Consider the following 6,880-nt stretch of genomic DNA (forward strand, 5'->3'; position numbering starts at 1 on the left):
TACATCGCTACGTTGGAATCATAGGTGCTATAGTGTGTATGGTCAAGCATCCTCTTTGAGTATAGAAGTTCAGGGTTTTGCTTTTTAAACATTCTCCTCCTGAACTTCATAGAACTGCTCTGGATAGCATTGATTTGGATTCCGAAGCTAGACTGCCTGGATTTGAAGTCCAGTGTTGTCATTTCCTAGCTGTATGTGCTTGGAATTGTTACTTAACCTCTCTGGATCTTGGTTTCCTCATCAGAAGAATGGGGATAATAAAAGTATTTTTATTACAGTGTTATGATAATTAAATTAATTAACATAGTAAAACCCTTAGAATAGTGTTTGTTTGACACTTACTGGCTATATACTTCTTAGGTATTATTAGGGATAGAGTGTGCATCCTCGAATTGTCTGAGATCTTTGACTGTGGTTTAAAATAGTAATTGTGCTTATTAAAACTAAGAAATACCCTCCCTTTCCTGGCTTCACAGGTCACAATATTTCTGTTGGGTTTTCCTTGGGATGGTGCTATGCTCAGAGACGGTAACTGTATTAGTTTTATTGGCTGCTGTGACAAATCACCACAAATTTAGTGGCTTTAGAATACAAATTTACTGTTGTAATGCTTAATATTGTTCTTTTGCATGTAACGTTTCTATTTTCTCCAATTGTGTTTCATATTATTTATTCATTTTTTGTTTCTTAGCAGTTTGACTATCATGTATCTAGCTATTTATTTTTTGTTTTTGTTTATTTGTTTGTTTTCATTTGTTATATAACCTATTTGGGATTCTTTGAGATTTTTGGACCTGTGGCTTGTGGTCTTTCATTATTATTTGGAAAATTCTCATCCACCATCCTACTAAATCATTCTCTGTCTTGCCCTTCCTTCGCCTCCTTCAATGACTTCAATTACACATATGTTAAACCTTTTAATGTTGTCCCAAACTCTTGGATTCTTTCTGTTTGTTTTTTGATATTTATTTTATTTTTTTCCTTCTTTGTTTCAAATTGGATGATTTTTATCGAATTATCTTCATTATTTACTGATTCTTCTTCAGTGTGCCTGGCCTAGTAAAGAGTCCATCATGTTATTCTTCATTTCTGATGTTATATTTTTTATTTATATCATTTCCATTTGACACTTTGTTTTATGGAAGAAAGAGATGCTCATCTTATAACTATATAAGAAAAAGATCAACTAAAGTTGTTGTTCATTCTTTTAAAAAATACAAATTTATTATCTAACTGTTCTGGAGATCAGAGTCTCATCTGGCTAACATTAAGATGTGAGGAAGGTTGCATTCTTTCCGGAGGTTTTAGGAGGGAATCTGCTCCTTGTCTCTCCAGTTTCTAGAGGCTGCCTGTATTCCTTGCCTAGTGGCCTTGTCTTTCATCTTCAAAGCCAGCAATTCCAACACATTGACCTCTTTTGCTTTACAGGTTATGAGGATTAGGGCGTAGACATCTTTGGTCAGGGGGAGGAGGGGAGGCATTATTCTGCTCTATTAAACATTTCTAATTATTATTTTTTTTAAAATCAAGAATGGTTAAGCTGGTTACTGAGGTCAACATAGCTCCTTCTTTATTCTTGAGTTGTATTTTATTATAAGCCAAAATTATCGAAAGACCGATTTTCTCTATCAAATATCTCTTGGTTAGATTTTGAAATGCCATTAAGAAAAGGATTTGCATCTATGGCCATGCTACCCTGAACACGCTGGATCCCGTCTGATCTCAGAACCTAAGCAGGGTCGGGCCTGGTTAGTACTTGGATAGGAGACCACCTAGGAAGACCAGGTGCTGTAGATGTAAAAATAAATAAATAAATAATAATAATAATAATGAAAAAAGAAAAGGATTTGCTCCAATTAAAAAATGGGCAGAGGATCTGAACTGATACTTCTCCCCAAAAGACATACAAATGGCTAACAAACATATGAAAGGATGCTTAACTTCACTAGCTATTAGGGAAATGCAAACTAAAACCACAATGAGATATCACCTCATACCTGCTAGAATAGCTATCATCAACAGGACAAGTAATAACAAGCGCTGGAGAAGTTATGGGTAAAAAGGACCCCTCATACACTGCTGGTGGGAATGTAAATTGGTACAGCCACTATGGAGAATAGTATGGAGGTTCCTCTAAAAACAGAGAATTGAATTACCATATGACCTAGCAGTTCCTCTTCTGGGTATTTACCCAAAGCACTTGAAAATGTTTATCTGCAAAGATATATACAACCTGATGTTCATTGCAGCATTATTCATGGTGGCCAGGACATGGAAACAGCTGAAGTGTCCTATAATAGATGATTGGCTAAAGAAGCTGTGGTACATATATACAATGGAATATTATTCAGCCATAAAAAATGAAATCTTACCATGTGCAACAACATGGATGGATCTTGAGATAATCAAAATAAATCAGACAGAAAAAGTTGAAAACCATATGATTTCACTCATATGTGTGATATAAAACTGAAAGCAACAAACAAACGTGACAAACAAATAGACACATGGACACAGACAGTGGATTACTGGTTACCAGAGGGAAGTAGGGGAGTGGAGAGGTAGATAGTGGTAAAAGGTGTCAAATATTTGGTGACAGAAGGAAATCTAGCTTTGGGTGGTGCACACACAATGCAATATATATGACTTATTGTTGAATCGTACACTTGAAACTTATTTGATTTAATTGATCAATGTCACCCCAATCATTTTAATTAAAGAAAAAGAGAAACAAAAGAATTTGCTCCCAAATATAGTACTGCCAAGTTTGACACCTTTGAATTAAGAAAGTTCAATCCTTGGGGTTTAGATTAGGGGCAAGACCTGTGTATTCTGTCTCATTTTCTAATTTACAAAGTCCATCTTATCTGTGAATGGCTTTGTGTCTCCCTCTAGTGTAGTGGTTCTCAGTGAGGGTAGCGAGGTGGGTGATTTCGCCCTCTCTCCCATTCAGGAGATATTTTGGTTGTGGATGAATGGGGATGGATGGGTGCTACTGGGAATCCAGTGTGCAGAGACCAGGAATGCTGCTAAAAACATCCTACAATGCATGTAATAACCCTCACTCCCTCCCCAAGAAAGAATGATTCCACCCAAAATGTCGATAGTGCTGAGGCTGAGAAATCCTGCTCTAATGAGTGTCCCAATTGTTTTCCTTGATTATTAGACTCTGAGATAGTACCTTACAGATTATAGGAAAGGTTTTTCTAGCCAATTGAATTTAGATTTTACCAAACCATGTTTTCCTATCATTAAGCAAGTATAATTCAGTTTGTTAAAACAAAACAAAACAAAACAAAATTTTATGATGATTCTTTTAGAAATGTATCATTACTGAATGATGCTGAAGAAAATTCTGGAAATAAGAGACAAATTCATTTTAGACTCAGTGTTTCAGCTTTTTTTCCCCCTTACTCCTATATAACATCGATTTAAATACAACATTTATTTTCCTTTCTGTGGAAAGGGAGCATAACTATAATTGCATATGTTTTCTCAATGGAGGGTTTGTGACTCTTTTAAGACATGAACTTTTCAATTTTCTGCATCAATCTGTCCTGCAACTCCCTGGTTTTGTAAAGGCAGTCTATATTTTGGGATTTTTCTTATGAGGCTATAAATTCAGAAATTATTTAATGTAGATGAGAAACTGTAAAATGGTTTTCTGGTCTCTACCTGACTGGAAGATATAGGGTATGCAACACCTCTCTGGGAGACCTGAGAGAAAAGAGAGAAGAATGAACTATCTATCTTTCATTCATTGATGAAGGTGATTTTAATTCAGAGCTGTGACTTTCTCCTGGCAGGTAGAGGCTGCAACTGGGTGAAAATCAACCAGTCTCCTGGAGATGGCAGTAGTAGGCTGGGATTGAGATCTTTTGCCAACCAGCCACAGCCAGAACTAGAACTGCAGGCTCCTGCTCTGAATCTTGGTCTGTCTAGACAGGCAGCCATGATGGATCCTTGTGGCTGCAGAGAGCTGATTTTGCTGGTGATTGTTACAGTTAAATTCTACGTTCTCCTTCTCTGAAGTTTAGTTCTCAAGTGCTACCTTAAATCCTTTCTGAACAAGGTCTTGTGTAAGTAAATGAATACATAAATAATATTCTTAGTACCTGTTAAGCTCTACCACATTTGAAAACCTCTTGAATTGCAGGTACAGTATTGACAGGCATTGAGGTACAAAAGATGCTAAGACTGAGTTCTTGGGCTGGAGAGTTTTCAAAACACACAAATCAATTATTTCAATATAATATACTATGACCAAATAACTCAGCGCTATGAAAGCCAGTGGGTGAACTTAACCCAGCCAGAGGGGTCAGAAACACTTTTCCAAAGAAATGGCACCTGAACTGAATTAAAAAGAATAAATAAGAGTTAGCCAGGTGAAGAAAGATAAAGAGTATTTCAGGCAGGAGTCACTGCATGAAGAAAGATTGGGGAGGGGGTGCACATCATGACATTTACTGTATTACTATTATAAAGTATAAGGCAGGGTGACTGGAAAGCTAAGTAGTGGCCAAATTATGGAAGTGGTGAAAAGTGAAAATGCTCCGGAATTAAAGATGCCAGTGGTTTGCAGAAGAATCATCTGGGACTCTTGTTTTCAACGAATATCCTGACTCCATCTACAGAGACTTCTACACACCCTTCCAACTAGTGGACCTCGTGTTGGAGTTGAATTCATCACATTCTCAATGTTCTAGTTCTAGAACATTGTCATCTCTGTCTGCAGAAACCTCTTCTCTTTTATGCTCGTTTGTCTTATCATTTACCATTTTTCTTCCTTACCTTTGGTCCTCACTTTCATTCCACCTCCTCTTTGGTCTCCTCTCTATTTATGAATCTTTATTTAAAAAGACATAATATATTTTAAAAAATAGATGCATTTTAAATTTACATAAATGGTGTGATCTAAATCATGATTCTTGCAATTTTTATCTGTTTTTCTACTTTTGTCATGCAGCTCTATGGTACATCTAACTCGTTGCCTCTAACAGCAGTATGCCTCCACAGATTTTGCTTATTCAGTGTATCATCGTTTCTCTCTTCCAAATCCTTCTTATGGTAAGCAACTCTTTGATGAGAACTCTCATTTACATCCTCTTACGAGCTAGATGAACATTTCCTACCCCCAAAAGGTTCTGATTCAATATGCCTGAGTTGGGGCCCAGATAATTTAAATACGATGGGGCTGCTATTGTAGTGAGGTGACTTACTGAGAAGAAAGAAGACAATGGTGCTCTAACTCCAATGTGCATCATGGAGTTCTGGGAAGATACCACTGCCAGACTCAGGTGCCAACCTTGCACTTGCATGGCTGAGAATAGATGCCTTCTTAAATTTTACTTATCTCTAGTTTAGGCCCTGGCTGGACTGGGTCCCATCCCTGCAGTTTTGGATTCGGTAAATAAGTAGGTCTGGGGGTAGGGCCTGAGAATTTACATTTTTAACAAGTTGCCAGGCGACACTGCTGCTGCACTTTGAGAATCACTGCTTTAGGACCTTCTAACCCAAGTTTGTCCTGCCAAACAGCAATATGACATCACCTAGGAGATTATTAGAGATGCAGAATGTTCAGCCCCACCCCAGATCTACTGAACCAGAATCTGCATTTGAGCAAGACCTCCTGGTGATGGGTAAGCACAGGAGAGTCTGAGAATCACTGCTTTAGGAGATATAAGGAGGGTCCATCTTTCTACCAGGGGAACTAATACAAAGAGGTTCCCAAATGCCTTGAAAGCAACCAAGGAATATTTTTCAGGGAAGCTAAGGCATCCACATAGGGTGTCTCAGCAGGAGGCTCACCGTGTGTCTGTTTGTCCTTTACTGGTGGTGTTAATTTTGATCATTTGGCTAAAGTACAGTCTGGTTTTTCTACCACGAAAATACGTGTTGAGAAATTATATACACTTCCTGTTTGGTGAAGTTACTAGAGAGACTGCCTCTGGAGGAGGCTGTCTCCTCAGCTCTTCATTTTTGCCCCAAGACAAGAAATAAAATGGTGAGAACATCTCCCCCCTTTCAAAGAGTGTATTAGACAGGCCTATGTTAAATGTCCAAATATCCTGATGGACATTTGTTTCCTAGTTTGGGAATATTACAAATAAAACCACTCTGACATCTTATACAGTCTTTTTGTGGACACAGGTTTTTTATTTCTCTTGGGTCAGAAGTTCCAGGTCATAAGGTAAATGCATGTTTTAACTTTATAAGAAAATGCCAAAGCTTTCCCCAAAGCGTTTGTGCCATTTTATACTTCCTCCAGCAATGTTTGAGAGTGCTAATTTCTCCACATCTTTGTCAATGCTTGGTAGTGTCATTTCTAGTATAAATTTACTTATAACAAATAAACATTTCATTTTAAAGGTAGAGAGAGAGATGGGGAGGGAGAAAGAAGAGAAGAAAAAAGGGGTGGTGGGAGAGGGAAGAAAAGAGTTGAGGAGAGGTAAAGAAAAAGAAAGCACAGTATCTAAGAAGTAGAGTCAGAAATGCATTCAGGTTTTCTGGTGTCTCCTCTCATCTCTTATCAACTAGACTCCATTGCCTTTCAAGGGAGAACTATGAAGCTGTATTTTTCCTGTTATTATGGGGATGGTATGAGCTGAACATTGCATAGAGCTTATTCTAAGGAGCTGGTGATTTTTCAAGTATTGCTGGTGGAAATACTGCAATTCTGGAAGAATTATCTACATGTCAGGAACTGTCAATAATTTCGAAGTTCCTTTTCGTGTCTGGAAACCTGGCTGTTTTGTACTCATAGGAGGAGACTTATTTTTTCTTTTGTAAAAGCATAAAAATGCAGGCACATTCAAACTAATGATCAACATAGAAGCAAAAGCCAGTTGCTATGATAGATATAACACGGGGAGAGGGAAAG

At 37.7% G+C, this 6,880-nt stretch overlaps 1 pseudogene; it reads left to right on the plus strand.

Moving 5' to 3' along the window:
- The first annotated feature begins 1,678 nt into the window (after window positions 1-1,678).
- Window positions 1,679-1,797, plus strand: LOC112484960 (annotated as a pseudogene).
- The last annotated feature ends 5,083 nt before the right edge of the window (window positions 1,798-6,880 follow it).

This window comes from Pteropus alecto, unplaced genomic scaffold (assembly GCF_000325575.1).
Source record: "Pteropus alecto unplaced genomic scaffold, ASM32557v1 scaffold248, whole genome shotgun sequence".
Taxonomy (NCBI): Eukaryota; Metazoa; Chordata; class Mammalia; order Chiroptera; family Pteropodidae; genus Pteropus; species Pteropus alecto.